The sequence below is a fragment of the Oxyura jamaicensis genome, chromosome 1, assembly GCF_011077185.1.
Source record: "Oxyura jamaicensis isolate SHBP4307 breed ruddy duck chromosome 1, BPBGC_Ojam_1.0, whole genome shotgun sequence".
Lineage (NCBI taxonomy): Eukaryota > Metazoa > Chordata > Aves > Anseriformes > Anatidae > Oxyura > Oxyura jamaicensis.
In genome coordinates this window covers 166,319,354-166,339,947 of record NC_048893.1, presented here as the reverse complement: position 1 = coordinate 166,339,947, position 20,594 = coordinate 166,319,354, and positions in this window count along the sequence as shown.

Here is a 20,594-nt window from a genome sequence, read left to right as displayed (position 1 = left end):
GGTGAAAGTATGTATGTTGCAGTTGGGCAAGATTTTTAATATTAATGGTAAAAATGAAAAAATAAAAATAATAATAAAAAATGAAAAGTCTGTGCCTTTTTTTTTTTTTTCAAAACAATAGAGCAACAATAAAATCAAAATCTGTTATTTGTTTTTCCTTTGTTGCTTCTAATCAATCCAGCAAATCTTTGCCAAATATTTGCACAGTGTGCCATAGAAATGTCACTTGAGGGTGAAAAGAGTGTCACTTCATAAGTAAATGTCATTTTTCAAGTAAATACCAGTGAGTAGGGTATATAAAAAAGAAAAAGACACTAAGAAAAGGAGCTCAGTGGGTAAATGGCTGATGATACACACAAGAAACAGAACACGTCATGAAGATTCTAGTTTAATGTACTCATTTTTTTGTTGTCCTAACAATAGCAGATGGTAATGGAGGTGATAGCCATAGGTTTCCAAACCATCTCAACACTGAAACTCTGATCCAACAAGCATCTTCAACAAGCAATTCTACCTTTACCAGTCATGGCATCTGAAATCTGTTTCCTTTTCAATTCTATCATTCTTCTTTCATTAAATCTTGGGTTTTGTAGAGATATTAAATAACCTGTGTCTCTTGTCTTAAGCTCAGCTCTCCTTTTGTTCACTTCACCTCTGGATCTTCTTTACACTCATTTTAACTACCATAAATACTGAACTACAGCTGTTAATTGTATCCAGCTGCATTATCTTTGAATATTTCAACAGCTCTAATATGATATTATTTCTATTTTCATCTCAGAATCCTGATGACTTCCCCACTTGTCTTCTGTATTCACCTTCAAAGAGGCAAAGGTGGAAAGGTAAGGTTTGGCAGACAGAATTCATATCCTATGCATTCAGTAGATACGGATATCCTTTATGCATTGTAACTTATAGTTTATTGTTTAAGACTATGTATGTAACAGCTACTTGGAAAAGTACGTACAAAACATGTTCAATTAAACTATTGACAAGAAGAATGGATGTTCATATTTGATTTAGTTTTAGGATAGAAATCAGATAAATAATAACGGAACCTGAAATTGTTTGTGTATATTGCTAAAGAAGAATGCAAATAAGTTTCATTCTTTCAAACCTACACTAATTTTTACAGACTTTAAGAACATATACTTATTAGTTCTCAAAGTGGAATTGTAGTCAGTATTAACTCAAAAAATAACAAGTAAATAAATAAATAAATAAATCTGAAAAGGTGCTTGTAACACAAAGAAATAAATGGTTAGTATCATATTTCAGGCAAATTTAATCTGCAACTATACTTTGGAAAAAAATGTGTATCTGCAGCACTTAAAGTGACATTAAAAATGTGGCATGTCTACCTTCACACCTGCTCTTTCCTAAGAAGAGAGAGATTTGGAAAAGTTCTTACAGTGTAGTGGTTTTACATGGCAAGTTTTGGGTACTGGGGGGCTGTCAGGGTGGCTTCTGTGAGAAGAATCCAAAAGCTGCCCCAAGTTAGATAAGGTGTCCACTGCTGGCCAGAGCTGAACCAATAAGCAATATTGTTTGCACCTCTGTGAGAGCAGATTTAAGAAAGGAAAAATAAAATGTTGGAGAACAGTGGCTGTGAGAGAGAGGGGAGTGAGAAATAAACTTACAGACACCAAGGTCAGTGAAGACGGAGGGGGAGGAGTTGCTCCAGGTGCTGGAGCAGAAGTTCCCCTGTCAAGGGGCCCATGGCAGCGCAGTCTGTCCCCCTACAGCCCAAGGTGTACCATGGTGGACTGGATTTCCATGCTACAGCTCGTGGAGGAAACAATGATGGAGCAGGTGGACCTGCACTGAAGGAGGCTGCAGCCTGTGGAGAACCCATGCCAGAGCAGATTCTGAGAGACCATGGAGAGGAAACCATGCAGAGCAGGTGACTTGGCATGAGCTGCTGCTTGTTGGGGACCTAGGTTGGACCGCGTGGTACGGACCCATATTGGAGCAGTTCATAGTACCACAGAATCATAGAATATACTGAGTTGGAATAGACCCACAAGGATCATTGAGTCCAATTCCTGGCACCACAGAGGTCTACCCAAAAATTCAGACCATATGACCAAGAGCATGGTCCAGTTATTGAACAGCTGCTGCCTGAGGGAAGTCCATGCACTATCAGTTCAGGAAGGACTGCATACTATGGAAGGAAACCCATGCTGGAGTAGGGGAAGAGAATGACTGAGAAGGAGTGGTGGAGACAAAGTACTGTGGACTGAATTCAAGCCCCGTTCTCCCATTCCCCTGCACCACTTGGGGGGGAGGAGGTGGAAGAGGGTGGATGGGGGAAGGTGTTTTTAGTTTCTGTCCTTTGTTTCTCACTTCACTAACTTGTTAGTAATAGGCAATAAACCTTACTATCTCCCTACTCTGAGTCTGTTTTGCTTGTCATTATAATTGTTGAGCAAACTCCTTGTCATTATATCAAACTCTGAGCCCTTTCCATCGTATTTTCTCCCCCTTTCCATTTGAGGAGGGGGAGTGAGAGAGTGGTTATAGTTGAGCTTGGCTGCCCACCCAAATAAAACCACCACACACTGACAGGAAAGAAGGAAGGATTTTTTAAGGTCTTTTTGCTCCAAACTCTTTTTTTTTTTTTTTTTGGCAAAATATACTAGCAAAAGTTGGAAGCAATGTTCCTGCTTCCTGGAGCAGTTTTCATTAACTTTTCTTTCCTTGAGTGTCAAAAGCAGAAGGCTTAGAGGGTTTGACTTTTTTTTTTTTTTTTTTTTTTTTTTTTCTCCAAGTTGTCTTTGCAGTGTATTAGTAATATATTTACCTAGACATTTTTGCTTTCTATAAATTTTATTTCTGTTTGGCTCACATTAACCAGTATTCAAGTGATAAAATATCTGTTTGCTCGAGGGTAAACCATATAATTGGCAAGCGAGAAGCAGAGTCCAGAAAAACTGTAGGTTTCTATACAAACTGTGTGCCAAAACAAAACACACTCAGTATTTAGTGCTAGTGACATTCCCAAATTACACATCTGCTCTTCTGATTTACATTCTATGAGACCAGGCTGCAGATGGAAAAGAAAGTGGGACATTCAAAAGAAGAACATTCCCCCTTCTAAAGCTACTAAAATCCTGACTACTGACACAGAATACCATTTTTTAATGAGTAAATATTGAATGCAATACAGACGTGCTTAGGCACTTAGTACTGCCAATATATCTCTGGGTAATTTGAAGTCCAAATCAGTACAGCTGTAAGGTGTTTTTTGTTTGTTTTTTTAATTCTGCTACTATAGAATTTTTACTTTGTTCTGATAATTCTGTAAACTTGCACAGTAATCCATTTAAACATTGAAAGAGAGGGAGCTAAGATGGGCTACATGCCAGAAAAAAAAAAAAATAAAAAAATAACAAAACAACAACAAAAAGAAGTGTGATATATTAAGCACATTTAAAAATGGTTTTTAAACAATGTACTGAGTGTTGGGTCACTTTTATTTTATTTTATTTTATTTTATTTTAGATTCAACCAGATTCTATTTTTGTGTAGTCTTAATGGAATTTTAACTCCAAAGTCTTCTTCAGTTTCAGGAATGTTTTATTTAAGAGTTGTTTTTTGTTTGGTTGGGTGGTTTGCTTTTTTTTTTTTTTTTTTTTTTTTTAAAAATTACTTTTGATAAGGTTATTGTAATTTGCATCATAAAATTGGAAATTACAGTTTTAAATGTGCTAGAAATTTGGTATCATTTGCTTTAATGCTTCTTTTTACTGTCAATAGGTTGCATTTAACCTAAACAGATATCAGAGAAATAGAATGGATTTTAAGAAAAGGAGTAGTTACCTTGTATATTGAACATGTTCAGGCAATAAATTTATTTAAAGTGGATGTGCTTATTAATTTTAATCTTTCTGTGGATAACTTTTAATACTTTTTATAGGTGGAGAAGTAGTGAACTTGTGGTATTTGTCATCATGTTTTCTTTTCAGTGTGTTTCACTGTAAAAATTGCATTTAGTAAATAATACTACCACACGCAATAAACTCTGTAACTCTTTTATTCAGACTTTGTCCCTCAGACACACGACACGTAAAAACTCATTTGACATATTATCCTAATGTGGAGGATAGAAGCAGTTTATATAGTTAATTTAGTCATCTCTTTAGTTAATGTGTTGAATATCTGAAGATCCATATTAACTATTATTAATAATAATAATAATAATAACAATAACAATAATAATAATAATAATGCAGTGCAAAGACACCAATGAAAAGAAGCCAAGCCAGCACCTAAAGTTCTAAAGTAAGCTAACTGTCCCAAATGGAGTGCTTGAGATGAGATTGTTCAAACTGTGTCAAAGTCTTTGAATATTGTTCAGAATTCAAACTTATATTTGGAAATATCTTATTACAGAAAGATAATCCATTTTTACATAATTGCAAGTGACTGAATAGTACATTTTTCCTTCAGTTCCTGCTATATGTTGTTGATGAGATTCATTTTTCAGTAACAGATAAGTAAGTATCTGTGGAAACTTTCTGTGGTAAATATATAATAGTTCAGTTGTTCTAACAAAACTTCCAATTTATTTCAAAATTATATGTTATAGACCTGTGACGTATATGTGTGTGTGTATCTGCTTGATAACACATCTAATGGACTATAATAAATAAAGTAAATAAAGTTTGCTATAGAGGAATGCAAGATTAAACATGGAGTTTACTTTTTTTTTTTTTTTTCTGACAAGGATTTCTACTACTAATTTAGTAATTCTCTAAAAAGGACTGAATAAATATAGAGTACTTAAGCCACTTTAACCCTAAAATCCATGCAGATGATAATAGGGTAATACTAAACATTTTTGTAGGTAGGAAGACCCAACCATGGAAATCATAGAATCATTTAGGCTGGAAAAGACCTCTAAGATCATCAAATCCAACCACTAACCTAACATTGTTAAATCATTAAAAATTAAACTATTTGTTAGATTTTAGGGGGTGTTGTGAGTAACTCCAGTAAGAAGCTAAGCCCCACAGAGCTGCTTACCCCCTCCCCCTAGCTGGATGGAGGAGATAATCAGAACAAAGGTAAGAAAACACAAGTTGAGATAAAGACAGTTTAATAAGTGAAGCAAAGCTGCCCATGCAAGCAGAGGAATTGATTCGCTACTTTCCATTTGAAGGTGGTTTAGCTACACCTCATGTGGGAAGTACAATTACAGGGGAAGACAAACACTAAGCATTCTCTCCCTCTGTCTTTCTCCCAGCTGTTATTACTGAACCCACTGTTGTATGGTATGGAATATCCCTTTGGTCAGTTGGGGTTAGCTGTCCTTGCTGCGTCCCCTTATAATTTTTTCTGAACCCCTTGAACTACTTGTTGGTTGGACAGCATGAGAAAGCAGGCCTTGATGCTGTGTAAGAACTGTTCAGCAGTAAGTAAAACATTGGTTTGTTACCAACTCTGTTTTAGTCCCAAATGTAAAACAGCACCATACAGGTTGCTGTGAAGAAAATTAACCCCATCCCAGCCAAAACCAGTACAGGAGTTAATGTTGCTTTTATGCACATATTTATACTTTTTTTGTTGTTGTTGTTTGTTTGTTTCTCACTGGATTTGTTAGTTATATACATCGGTATAAAGAAACAGACTAGAAATTGAGTTGGGTGGATTCACCTTTTGTTTGTTTGTTTGTTTGTTTTTCTTTTTCCCTGTAAAAAGACAATAAAGTAAAATAAAATCAATATATCATCTAATAGAATAGTAGCAGAACTCAGTTGAAAACTAAGGACTTAATCCTTACCTTCTCTTTACTGGTCCTAATTAACCTTCAAAATAAAGATACACAACATGTAGTTTTATCTTATTTTATTAAGAAACTATACTAAATAATTTATGTTTCCAAATGGAGGAGGTTTAACAAATATAATTTTACTAGAAGGACGGTATTAATGTCATCTAATTTTAATCCTTAAATATACTATAAAATGCATAATGTAATCCATATGAAATAATTATCTGATTTCCTTCTTCTAGTGGACAGAGAAAAATAGGGACTCAGGAGAGTGATTCATGCTATCATCAGAGAAATATCATAGGGGAGGATTTATCTTGTCTGAGTTAAGCTCTCTTTACTGGAAAGAAACCTCCACAAAATAATTAATCATTGTGCCTTAAGATAAGTACCCGAGATAGCTGAAGGAATTTATACTCTGACAGCTAGTACATCTTTGTATTTTTTATAACTTGAGATGAAACAATGACCTAAGATTTCAAGATACCTCAATGAGATATCTTGAAGCAAGGAAAACCACCATAATTTCTTTTATTACCAAGACTGATATACTATTACCACCCACATACAAAATTATCAGTTGAAAATATAATTTTCCATAACATTTATTTCTATGTTGTATTTCTCTATTATATATCACCATAATCCAAATAAATATTTGTTCTAATTGTATGTTTTCATTGCATATTCACCTAGATAAAGATCTGAGTTCTTGCACTGCCTGTCCTGATAAATGGTCTTCTTTTTAAGTGATACTTCCATCCTTGCTATTGTTACTGCAGCATCTTTGAAACTACAACCATATCCCTCCCACTTCTTTCTGTACTATAATGCTTCATTTCTTTTTCTACATTGCATCAACTTGTTTATAACACATCTATCTTCAGAGGCCTACTGGGAAAGATTTTTCACAATTATCAGTCTTCTTTTGAAAATTCATCAATGATCAACTTGCAGCAGTGAGTATATTCTCACAAAGAACAACCTGAAACTGAAATAACCTGAAACTCTTCACAATAAAAAATACAATAAAATTCCCTTTTGCTTTATTCCACCTAGTGATGTTGAAATGCTCAGTCAACACAGAGTCTACAATTATCACTCAAAACCAAACCAAAACAAACAAACAAACAAAAAACTGCAACTGCTTAAATGCTTAACCTGCTTAATATCTTCTATTTTATTGCAAATAAGGTTCCCATTCTAATTCTCCCATGTTACTTTATAAGCATGTAATAATTTTAGTGTTCTCTTTAAAAGATTTCACTCATCTTTAGTTACAATATTTAATCATTTTATAAATGAAGACATCTACACCTCTGTACTTATTTCACTAATACCAGATAAAAAATGTACTGCTCATGTGTTTGTACAGAGTTTGTTGTTTTATATTATGACATATTGCCTCTGTGGTGCATTTCGGTAATGTAAATTAGAAGTACAGAAAAATGGAACATTTATTTAATATTTCTTTTCTCTCTCTCTCTCTCTTTTTTTTTTTTTTTTGTTTCCTTTCAATCACAAAGATATAGAACCATTCAAACATGCAAATTCTTTGTGGAAAAATAAGTAAAATATGGTTTAGCTGACATCTACAAACAATATGATAAAACAACAAAAGATACATTTCTTCAATGTGTAACGCAGGGCTTACCTGTTTGTTACAGTGTTTGCAGGATGATATTGTATTATCTTGTCATCTTGATCTTCAAAAGCTAAGATGTTCATACAAAAGAAACCAATCACAAAAACAGTTTTATGAATGTAATTATTCACCAAAAGCAATATACTTAACGGAGTATCTTTTAATTTAATATATCTGTAGAGAGAATACGTTATCTTTGTTCTAAAAAAAAACATGCATAATCGTACAAAGAAGACTCTTTATCAAACCTAATTGAGGATAAACCTGTCACATTAAAGTGTGTTCTTGGCAATAAGGTTATGCACAAAACCTTTCTGTGATTAATCTGAAAGTTTAAGCTAAAGAAGTACCGTATAATTGCTTATTACCATGAGCTTCTTACAAAACCTTAAGGGAGAATATAATTTGCACAAACATATGCTCCTTCTTACATTACTAAATATTTCTTAGGGGAAAATGGTTAGAATATTAATGAATAATAACAACAGATAATTTCATTACTTTTAACACAGACGTAAGCATTTGTTTCTGTATCAGAAATGTTAATTGCCACTATATATGAGAAGCAGTGATTTAGAAAAGTTTTTTATCTCCTGTACTTTAGCACTTATTTAATCTGGCAAAAATGTTTAATTAATCTGGCAAATCTTATTTAATCTGGCAAAATAAATATTTTAATATAATATTTTTAATATATTTAATCTGGCAAAAATCTGATGTTACAAGACATCAGATTGATTTCTTTCTTTTTAATTATTATTATTATTATTATTATTATTATTCACATGTACACAGGCAAAATAAATGGTATTGTTATAAAAATAAATTATTGAATGTCACATATGTTTCATATTAAAATGTTACTAAAAAGTATGTCATTAATTTAAAAACTCTGCACAATATAATAAAATGTAAATCTTCAGAGGCATAAGGAAAGAGAGAGAGAAAGAAACATTCCTTGAAGTTAAAGGGATAAAAAGTGTATGTGCGATTTATTTTATTTTATTAATTGGGAAAAATAACTTCTGCCTGGTCATATTTCCTATTTTCTTCAGCTAGTGGAACTGAATAAATACATGCATTTGAAATTAATTACTTGAAGTAAATCATGTCACACTCCATCATCAATATTTATTTCTGTATTTATTTATTTTTTATAATAAAAGGTAACATATAAGTGATTTGGTAGCATGGTTGTGTTTTGTTTGTTTGTTTGTTTGTTTGTTTTTCAATGTGTCAGCAATTTTCTGGTTAGCATATCATCTAGATTTAATAATTGTCTACACAGTAGGACAAGTCAGCAGTAAGAGAAGCAGTCTCTATGTCAATGGCGAAACTTTTTTTTTATAATTTATTACTGAACAATAGCAGATTCTACATGATATTTAAAAGATGAAGTCTTTCTATTTTGTTTAAAAGACATTGCTAACACAAATGGATTACCAATCAGTTAGAGACTTGGTTGACTCAGTCTAGTTTTAACATTCCTTTCAAGATGGAATATTTTATAATTTACTAAAGTAAGAATGGAACAGAATTGCAAAGGTATTATTAGGATTTCCCAGAAAATTAGGCTTCCACTTCCTTAAAAATCTAGATACTTGGAGATGTTGCCTTACACCCTTCTGATTAGAATTTTTCCTTGGGATGTGAGACAGATGAAAAGATTCACTGCATCTAAATCTAGGCTCCTTCCATTTGTATGTCTAGAAAAATAAACCATCTTTGACCTTAGAAGTGTCTTACGTGTATTATTATTATTATTATTATTAAAGTTCTTGTTGAATCAACATGGCTTCACTCTTTCTCTCTATTTTTGAGAAGGTATTCTACCTTGTATTCATTATCATTTCCAGAATTTTCACTGAAAAAGACATGAGGTTAAAATAATAATAAATTAATTTTATCTTTCTGAAATAAACATTAAAAAAAAAATAATCTTGAAAATCTTCACTCTTAATATGCTTTAGTATTAAGACATGTACACCAGTGGGAGATAAATATTAATTTGGAATTACAAATTCTGCAGTCTATCAGAACTCCAGGCAATAAATAGTGCTGTATGAGTGCCCTTATTGTGCTTTTTTTCCTACCAAGTTGCCAAATCCTCCTTCTTTGCTTATTTAAACTGGTTTCTTATTCATGAAATTCAACACAATTCTGTGTTGTAGCCTTAAACTTCACGAAACTTGTAACCTTAAATTTAGTGATACTTTGGGACACCATCCTCATCAGTGAAGTTTCTACTTCTTCCTGCACTGTGCTCACCCTCATGTACTGGTTTTGTCTTCCCTTGCACAACAACCCCTCTCTTGTTGCTCTTTAACACTAAGTTCCAGTCCTTGTTCTAATATCTATTTCAGTGTATCATATTAGTTATTACTTATTTAATTTATCAAAGTCAGTGTTTGGGGTGATATACTAGATGATGAATTTTAAAAATATTTTTTTGTTGTTATTTTTAGATAATCATACAGAGTCGTGTGCTCACCAAATTCAGGTTATCAAAATGCTCTTACTCTAGATGAAATTATAAGATGGGACATATCTCGACCAAAAGAATTTAACTTTTACATAAATGAGGTAGGCAAAGTATAGAGAAACAGCATTATCTCTTTTTGCAGTTAGATAAATGAAGCACAGACCCCTTACATTATTTATGTAGTGTCTGCCATGATGTGAATCCAAGGGTCTTAAAGATCAGAGTGCTTTGACTATTCTTCTTTGTGAAAGACGTTTGTGTATATCAGTTTTATAGATTCATTTTCTTCAGACCATATGTAGACATGATGAAAATACTTATTTTTTCAATCTCATGCCTGCACCAAACCTATGCATGTTGCAATCTTCAGTTATTGTATTAAAATCTCTTGGTAAATATTTGTCATTTTTCAAAGCTAGTCCTTTTTTCTTTTAATTCTTACAAATATATTAACTCTTTTCCTTCTTATTTATTTTATTTTATTTATTTTGTTTTATTTTATTTTATTTATTTCATTTTAATTTTTAAGACTTCAGAGATCTCATGACTCTGAATGCCATACTACACCACAAAAATCTTCATGTATAAAATTGCTACTCTAGCTCAGATAAAACATTACTTTGGTCTTCAAAAATAAATCTCTCTTGAATGACAAAACATCTGTACAACTTATACCAAATGTAAAGCAAAAATCAGTAAGCACTTATTTCCTAGGAGAGAACTGTCTTTACTTCAGTGTTCATTAGTTTGCTAATTTGCTAATTTAACTTACTGAGCTTTGCTCATTTACTTCCTTGAGTAAACATAAATCAGTAAAGATTTTAAAGATTCTGTAGGCTTTGATATTACTACTTTTCAGCAAGATAATAGAAGGGCTCTTAAGCTTTATAGTAAGGAAATTAATTTATTCTCTCTCTTATTCTCTCTCTTTCTGTACAATACTCAGTGGCAGAGCTAATGTTCATGAATTATGTGCCTGAATTATGATAATTATGTTGCAAGACAGGGATTTGTATACTGCTATAGATCTCTAAGAGGAACTCAGTTCCGTTCACTTTTTGTAAATAACAATGGCCCAGTCTCATCTCTCTTCAATTTTGTCTCCTTGTGCAAGTGTTTTTGGTAGACTGAAAACAGTAACTAAGCTTTTATGTACATCAAGTATGTTTTAAAACTGTATATATATCACAGACCTTTTAAATCAATCACTAGTAGGTAGATTAGACTGTCATTATAATATTTTGTTTCAATATATTATCAAGAAATAGACTGCAATTTACCTTGCCTTGGGTTATAGCACCTACTACTTCTCACTTAACTATGATTAGAAAAATCTAATAAAAAAAGTAATTGTAATGAACAATTTATTTGTGTACTTGTTTCTTTACACAAAAGCATCATTTCAAAATGCTTCTAAAATAAGTGTACTGTGGACTGTGGACATTTGTTTTTATTGTCAACCAGTATTTCAATAATTTAACACTATTGCCTTAGACACTGGCTAAAATACAATCCAGATTAGTCCAAAACTGCTCCTTGTTGGGCTGTTAACACAGTGGTTTAAGGAAGCAATCGTTTACTAAATCCTAAACCTTTCAATTTTTTCTCCATTCTACAGCATGCCACTGAGATTTCCCAATTAATACCAAGAGGTTGAAATAGGTTGAAATCAAATCATCCATAAACACAATCTTATTAACCTATCTTGCCCTTCCGTATCCTTTACCTTTTCATACAGGTTATCATTTCTCTTTCTTTTTCCTGCCCTTGAGTGTTCATTGTACAGTATTACTGTCTTATTATCTCTCTAATACTCTTATGTATAAACAAGCTTATTTTCTGAAGATATCAATTCCATTTCTTCATGTGCTTCATTTTCTTAACTTATGCAAGAGATCCTGAGAAAAACTTATCTTTCTTGTGAAACTTTCTGAAACTTTAGAGAACACTCTAATGACTGTTAGGTGATTTTGATTTGGGCTAAAAACTATTGCTTCTAGAACTGATCTAAAAAATAATGTTTGTCCAAGTTTTCTGTGAAAGTGTTTAGTTTGCTTTTATTTTTAACACTGATATTTTGATGCCACTGTGTTGAACCTTCATGATATCAATCCCTGTCCAGAATGAATATGTAATAATTAACCATATATATATATAATAATATAATATAATAATTAATATATATAATATAATATATATAATATATATAATATATAATATTATTATATATTATAATAATATATAATATAATATAATATATATGATATTATTATATATTATATTAATATATAATATATTAATATATAATATGTAATATATAATATAATATATAATATTATATATATATAATATAATATATATGATATATGATATATATTATATACATAATAATATAATATAATAATTAACCATGGTTTTTGTTTTAGGGAAGAAAAAATAATTTCTCATTAAAGTTCACTCTCTCCAACCCATGAACTAGGAAGAACTCTAAACCTTCTGAAACTCACAGCTACAACTACATTGAACTTTCTCTAAACAAAAATGACTTCTATGTGTAATTCATTTATTTTGGAGATTAGTTTTTTGTTGTTGTTGTTTTTCTTTCTTTCCTTGCAAACAGAAAAGGCAGTGCTAGAAATATTTTCAGTTAAAATACAGTATATATATATAAACTGATAGCTAATTTTGACCTCTACTATGATATGATGCAAGTACAAAAAAATACTGATTTATTGTAAATATATTTTCGGGACATCATAAAACTAAAATATTTTAGTATCTTTTATTAGTGCCTAAGCACTAATTTCACTTTGTTTTTCAGCTTTTGCAACAGAGTTCAATAATCTTTCCAGATCCAACAAAGCTCAAAATGGATTGAAGAAGACATACCAATAGAGAGAATAGAGAGAAAAGAAATAGATTATGTCTATAATCCTTTATTCTTCTTTTATTCTGACCTATCTTTATTTTTATGCATTCTAAAATGGTAAAGAAGGGTCAAATCCCGTCAATGTGCTATATACAGTTCCCACTGTAGCTTATCTGAATGAAGAAATCAGGCAAAAATTTCTTATGGTAGAATCTCTTCAAATTTATTATAGTACTACTTCTCAGGTCTTATTTGTTAAATTCAAACACACACACACACACATATTATATATATATATATATATATATAGGATGTTTTATTTTATCTTTTATCTTTTCACATGAATGTCTTGACTCCAGCACTTTGTCCTTATCTAATTCTGTTATATTCATTGTCCATTTATTTCTAATTTCTGTGTAATTGGTTTCTTTTCATCTGTGCCTTCACTTTCTAGACTGCTCTGCTTGTCCTTGTTTTCTTTCCAGCTGTCCTGGAAGTCCCCAGTACATTTGTCAAAGCTCCCATTTGTTGAATAACAATGTGTCTAAATTTTCCTGCTATGTATAAGTGAATTTTAATTAACAATGTTTCTGGTTGCCTTAGAATTGAAAATTAAACTTTGCTGTTATGCTTAGGAACTGGACCTGATGTTGCATTCCATTTTGTTCTCTGTAATATGTAATTAAAGTATTTTGAGAACTATAATAATAATAATAATAATATATGTTTAAAAATGGACTAAAATGAAACTTGTAAAAATATGTATTTTTACTCCTAATAAACTCCTTTCACATAGTACCTCCTAAGCTCTTATGGTATCATTAATTGTGGTATAACAGCAATAAAAATGTGCCATAATTACTTATTGAGTATTTAAACTTTTTATTTATATTTATTTTCTGCTGCGAACATTTTTTTCTCTGTGGCTTAGAGGTGACAGATAAAGAAGACAGAGAAGATGGTTCAGATTCAATTTCAGTAATTCAGTAATTTCAAAGATGTATTTATTTTTTTTTTAGTCAACATTACCAATTGCTATAATTGTTTCTTCATCCATTACAACAACTCAATTTCTCAGACAACAAATAATTAGCAAGACTCTACTTCCTGATGATTATTTCTATCTTCCAAGGAATTTCATGCTATAATGGGCAAAATGTCATGAATAGTGAGGAATTATGATGGTGAAAACTACATCACTAAACCTAAAAGTGTATTGTACTGGGTGTTTTGAGAGATAGGAAAGAGATTTTTATTCATTATTTGTCTCAGTTTTGGATCATTTCATCCTGGAGAGATAATGCTAACACTACCTAGAAAATTAAACCCTGAATATAGGGTTATATAAAGTTCACCTCACATCTGGAGAAGAAATGAAAACAAAAGGAGTGATATAATTTTTAAAATCTTTAATATGCTCAAAGTTTTTTATTTAGTCATGTGTGAAGATTTCTTGCTTCTGAAATGACGCATTATAAAGTTGTGATTCAAACTCATATAATTACCTTAGGATATTACTTCTCTAAAATATATATTTTATCAAGTGCTGCCTATTGTGTTTATTCTCAAAAAGACATATGATACTTTATTATCACCAGTTTTACGTGAGATACTTAAAAAACAGATATAAGTGCCTTCATGTTGCATGGTATCTATACAGTACAATGTTTCCTGAATCATTGAGTTTTAGACACAGAACAGTAAAGGTGGAATTCACATACACTGTCTCTTTGTCTTGTGAACTAGAAAACACCAGGAATATATTTGTGTTTGAAGAACTTTCCACAGAAGTTGGTACCACTGAGCAAGCAGAAGCTGAAGCTAAGCCAGTGGCAATAATCAGAATTTCAGTCTGCTGAGTTCTTGTCACCATGTGATTCATGGTTACATTGAACTGCTTGCAGTCTTGAAGACTCAAGGGAAAGCCAGTGAGACAGACATTTACTACGGTGTGGCGGTTTTACTCAAGTGGGCAGCCAAGCTCCACCACAATCGCTCTCTCACTCCTCCCCTCTTCAAAGAGGAAGGGGGAGAAAAGACAACACAAAGAGCTCGAGGTGTGAGATGAGAATGATTTAACTGAAGGGAAAGGAAATGGGGAGAAAAAGAAACAAAAGAAACAACAAGGCCATGCAGAAGCACAGAGAGAAAGGAAAGTTATTCTCTACTTAAAACTTCTCAACCTTCCCGGAGGCTTGTGGGTGATAAGGGATGTGATACACCCACTCAATGCCATGCCTCTTGGCCCAGGAGGTGACCAAATTGTTTCAAAAGTGACTCCCATTGTTAGACTCAATTCTCTCTGGTGTACCATGAAGCCACAGTACTTGCCTTTCCAGGCCCAAGATAGTGTTTCGGGACATGACTTGGTTTACGGGATATGTTTCCAGCCACCCAGTTGTTGCTTCTACCATGGTGAGTATGTATGGTTTGCTTTGGCAGGTTTGTGGGAGTGGTCTGATGTAGTCAATCTGCCAGGCCTCACCATATTGAAACCCTAGCCACCTCTCCCTGTCCCAGGGATATTTTACTTTAATGGCTCTCTTGATTGCTGCACAGATCTCACACTCATGGGTAACCTGTGTGATGGCCTCCATGGTCAGGTCCACCCCTCAGTCACAAGCCCATCTGTATGTGGCATCCCTCCCTAGATGCCCTGATGTTTCATGGGCTCACCGAGCTACAAACAGCTCACCCTCATGTCCCCAGTCCAGGTCCACCTGAGCCACTTCAATTTCCAAAGCTCGATCCACTTCTTCGTTGTTCTGATGTTCTTTGGAGGCACGATTCTTAGGCATGTGGGCATCCACATGACGTACCTTCACATCCAGGTTTTCTACCCGGGCAGCAATATCTTGCCACAGGGTAGCAGTCCAGATAGGTTTACCTCTGTGCTGCCAGTTGTTCTGTTTCCATTGCCATAGCCACCCCCACAGAGCATTTGCCACCATCCAGGAGTCAGTGTAAAGATATAGTACTGGCCATTTTTCTCTTTCAGCAATTTCTAGGGACAGTTGTATAGCTTTCACTTCTTCATACTGACTTGACTCACCTTCCCCTTCCATGGCCTCCACAACTTGACGGGTGGAACTCCACACAGCAGCTTTCCATTTCCGATGGCTCCCTACCACTTGGCAGGATCTATCAGTGAACAACACACACTGCTTTCTGTCTTCTGGCAACTCATTGTATGGTGGTGCCTCTTCAGCACGAGTTACCTCTTCTGTTGGTACTCCAAAATCCCAGCCCTTTGGGCAGTCCCTAATCTCTTCCAGGATTCCTGAGCAGTTGGGTTTCCCCATTCGAGCTCACTGTGTAATTAACGCTACCCACTTACTCCATGTAACGTCAGTCGCATGGTGTGTAGTGGGAATTTTCCCTTTGAACTGGAGGTGCATCCAAAAGTTGATTCATGCAATGCAAGTTCTTAAATTAAGTGATATATGCTAAAGGCAGGGGTAGGAGTGGGGAATGTTGTGTGCATCTCAACAGGGCCCATAGCTGGACAAGGCGGTGGGAAGCTGGAAACCAGTCCTGCTGTGGCTTTTCTGGAGCAGAGCTGATGGCCACTGGGGCTGAAATGGGGTCTGAGGCCTTGGGCAGGTTGTGGGGGGAAGCCCCACGGACTGGGAAGAGATGGTGAGGATGATTGTTCCATCAGAGTCCTGACATTACCATATACCCGGGACTATTTTGTTAAAACGAGTAATGTTCAACTTAGTAGTTGAATATTACGAAAATTTAGTCAAAATTGTTAAGTAAACCAACAATATTGAAAAAAAAAAAAAAAAGGAAAAAAGAAAAAGAAAAAAAGACAAAAAGTGACAAAATTACTTACGTAAAAATGCAAACCAGCAGGATAAGGGTGGTGTCAGTGAACCAGCCACTTCATGGTTGGTCACTTGATGGTTGGCCATGAGATGAGGGAGAAAAAGTGAAACTCAGCTGGCACAGTCCTTTTTTTATGCCCCAAACAGTTCATTGCTCACAAGTGCCAAATGGGTAGGTAGCCAAAAAGTTGATTACAACCTATGAGAGGAATGTAAATCATTAATACAATCAGTACATGGTGATGTGACAAAGTAAAGAAAGTATATTGTCTAAGGTTCACTCCAGTATCTTTCTTGTTAAAATGTAAAGACTACTGCACTTTTTTGCCTTTTTCTATCTGTTCACAGTTTTTTCCCTATGTATCTACCCCCCAACAATGTTTACGATACTATACCAAAATTAAAACCAAATTAAGAACCTAAGCATGTGGTATGCACAAGATAGATCCCTGAAGCACTAGCATTCTATAGAGGTTACTCCAAAATGACAGTTTGTTGAGTATCTGAAATTTCACACAGCAGGACAACCATTGATTCAGGCCTGGTCAGCATGGGTTCACAAAAGGCAAGTCCTGCCTGAACAACCTCATCTCCTTCTACGACAGGGTGAACTGTCTGGTGGATGAGGGAAAGGCTGTTGTTGTAGTCTACCTAGATTTCAGCAAGGCCTTTGCCACGGTCTCCAACAGTATTCTCCTGGAGAAGCTGGCAGCCCATGGATGGGACAGGTACACTCTTTGATGGATTAAAAACTGGCTGGATGGCTGGGTCTAGGGAGTATTGGTGAACAGAGTGAAATTCATCTGGCAACTGGTCACCAGTGGTATTCCCCGGGGTTCTGTGTTGGGCCCATCCTCTTCAATATCATTACTGATGGTTTGGATGAGGGAATTGAGCGCATCCTCAGTAAGTCTGCAGATAACACAAAGTTGGGGAGAAGTGTCTATCTGCCAGAGAGTAGGAAGGCCCTGCAGAGGGACTTGGACAGGATGGGCCAATGGGCAGTGGAGAATGGGATGCGGTTCAACATGTGCTGGGTCCTGCACTTTGACCAAAACAACCCCATGCAGCACTACAGTCCTGGGGGTAGAGTGGCTAGAAAGCTGTGTAGAAGAAAACGATCTGGGGGTGTTGGTTGATGCTTCGCTGAATATGAGCTGGCAGTGTGCCAAGGTGGCCAAGAAGACCAACAGCATCCTGGCTTGCATCAGGAATTTTTTAGCCAGCAGGACCAGAGAGGTGATCCTTCCCCTGTACTCAGCACTGGTGAAGCCACACCTCGAGTACTGTGTTCAGTTTTGGGCTAGGACCATCACTACAGGAAAGACATTTTGCCCCTGGAACATACCCAGAGAAGGGCTACAAAGCTGATGAAGAGCCTGGAACACAGGTCCTATGAGGAGCGGCTGAGGGAACTGGGATTGTTTAGTCTCGAGAAGAGGAGGCTCGGGGGAGAGCTTATAGCTCTCTACCACTACCTGAAAGGAAACTGTGGGAAGCTGGGGGTCAGCCTCTTGTCATAGATAACTAGTGGCAGGACTGGAAAGAATGGTTTCAAGTTGTAGCAGGGGAAGTTCAGGTTAGAAATTAGGAGACATTTCTTCTCAGAAAGAGTAGTCTGGTAGTATAATGGGTTGCCGAGGGAAGTGGTGGAGTCACCGTCCCTGGGGGTATTTAAGGAAAGGTTTGACATGGTGCTTAGGGACATGGTTTAGTGGGCAACATTGTTAGTAGGATGATGATCTTGAAGATCTTTTCCAACCTTAATAATTCCATGATTAAGTTTCTCAAAAGTATACTAAAGTTTGGAGATATATATATATGTGTATATATATATATATATATTCAGTATTACTGTCCCATTTAATGACAAACAAATATGTATATGTATATAAATTTCCACTGGAAATGGAAATTTAGAAGTACTCAGACACTGCAGATGTGATATTTAACAATGCATGTGTGTTTTGTAGCCTAATGCTTCTAACTTGACTTTTTCAATGGCTTCATTTTTTGTCAAACTCCTTTTTGTCTTCATGTCCCGTAGTCATAAAACAGGGAACATCTTTGGTGAGTTTTTTTTTTTTTTTTTTTTTTTTTTTTTGCTAAGCAATGCTTTCAGGTGTTGTTCAGTACAAGTACACCATCTCTGTGAATGATTACATCCTGAAGTTTTTGTTGTTGTTGTTGTTGTTTTGTTTGTTTGTTTTAATACATAGATTATGTATTGGGATTTATTAATATTATTTCTTTATTTCTCATTATTCATTATTCTAACATTTCTCTTTCTTTAGATTCCAGACAAGTAAACAGAAGTACATTGTATGCTGTAAAGGAGCCTCAGATATACTTCTCTGACAAAAGACTAAAAGCAGTGCTCAGAACATGAATGGCGCATTCTTTATTTTGAGGTGTTTTTAATTCTGTAATTTTTTCCTTCCAAATTTGAAAACAACTGTCCTGGTTTTAGCTAGGAGAGAGTTAATTTTCCTATTAGTAGCTGGTAGAGTGCTATGTTTTGGATTTACAATAATGTTGATAACACACTGGTGTTTTAATTGCTGCAGAGCAGTGCTTACACTAAGCCAAGGACTTTTCAGCTTCTCACTCTGTCCTGCCAGTGGGCAGGCTAGGGGTGCAGCAAGAGCTGGGAGGGGACAGACCCAGGAGAGCTGACCCAAACTGGCCAAAGGGGTATTCCATACCATTTGATGTCATGCTGAACAATATGTAGGGGTGGCTAGCTGGGGTGAGGAGGCTGGCTGCTTGGGGATAGGCTGGGCATCGGTCAGCAGGTGGTGAGCAATTGCATTGTGCAGCACTTGTTTTTTTACATATTATTATTATTATTATTTTATTTTTCTGTCCTAATAAAATGTCTCTATCTCAACCCATAGGTTTCAGTTTTTTCTCGTTTCTCTACCCCATTCCAGAGAGGGAGGGGGCAGGGTGAGCAAATGGCTGTGTGGTGTTTAGCTGCAAGCCAGCTTAAACCACAACAACAACTGTGCACATTGTGCCCCATTCCATGTTGTCCTGGGACCTATGAATTGAAGGATGATGTTTCTAGAGGTAACCAACAATGCCAATTATAATACTACTGTATCCAGTGAAACACAGAAGTTACAGCTCAGCAAGATGAGCCACTGCATATTGAATGAGTTTAACAATAACGACTCTCTTTTGCAGATACTGAAGTTTGTTGTTTTTGTTGTTTTGTTTTGTTTTGTTTTTTTTTTTTTTTCCTCATAAATTATCAAACAAACATACTAGTAGTGCACTTCCCATTGACTTTAATGAGAATCACATAGCTAAAATTCATTCAACAGATTTTGAAGCATAGCTGTGGTTGGGAGGTATTGTATAGAAAACAGCTAAAATGTATACCATACATACAAAACAATTCTACATAATTAGAAAGATTAAAGAAAAAAATAAATAAATAAAAAGTGAAGATATAATTGAGACAAAAGCAGCATATGATAATAGGAAATAAAAATATTTAGAAATACACTTTCATTTGGTGAAATATTTTTATTTATTTATTTATTTATTTATTTATTTTTCTGACTGCAGCAGAGCTATTACAATTTATAGTACCTGACCCATAGATTTATGTGCCTGGAGGCCCTTCTTATTAAATAAATTTATACCTTTGTAACTATTTAATGGATTTATTCAACAGGTATATTTCTTAATTGTTTCAAGTTAAGGTCATTCAATTTGTGATTAATATGGTACCTTCAAATATTTGACTTTTGTATAAAAGTTTTTTGTTTGCTTGTTTTGTTTTGTTTTGTTTTGTTTTGTTTTTTCATTTTTAGTGATCTTTTCTTTTCTTTTCTTTTCTTTTCTATTTTCTTCCTTTTTCTTTTTTTTTCTTCCCTTTTTCTTTTCTTTTCTTTTCTTTTCTTTTCTTTTCTTTTCTTTTCTTTTCTTTTCTTTTCTTTTCTTTTCTTTTCTTTTCTTTTCTTTTCTTTTCTTTTCTTTTC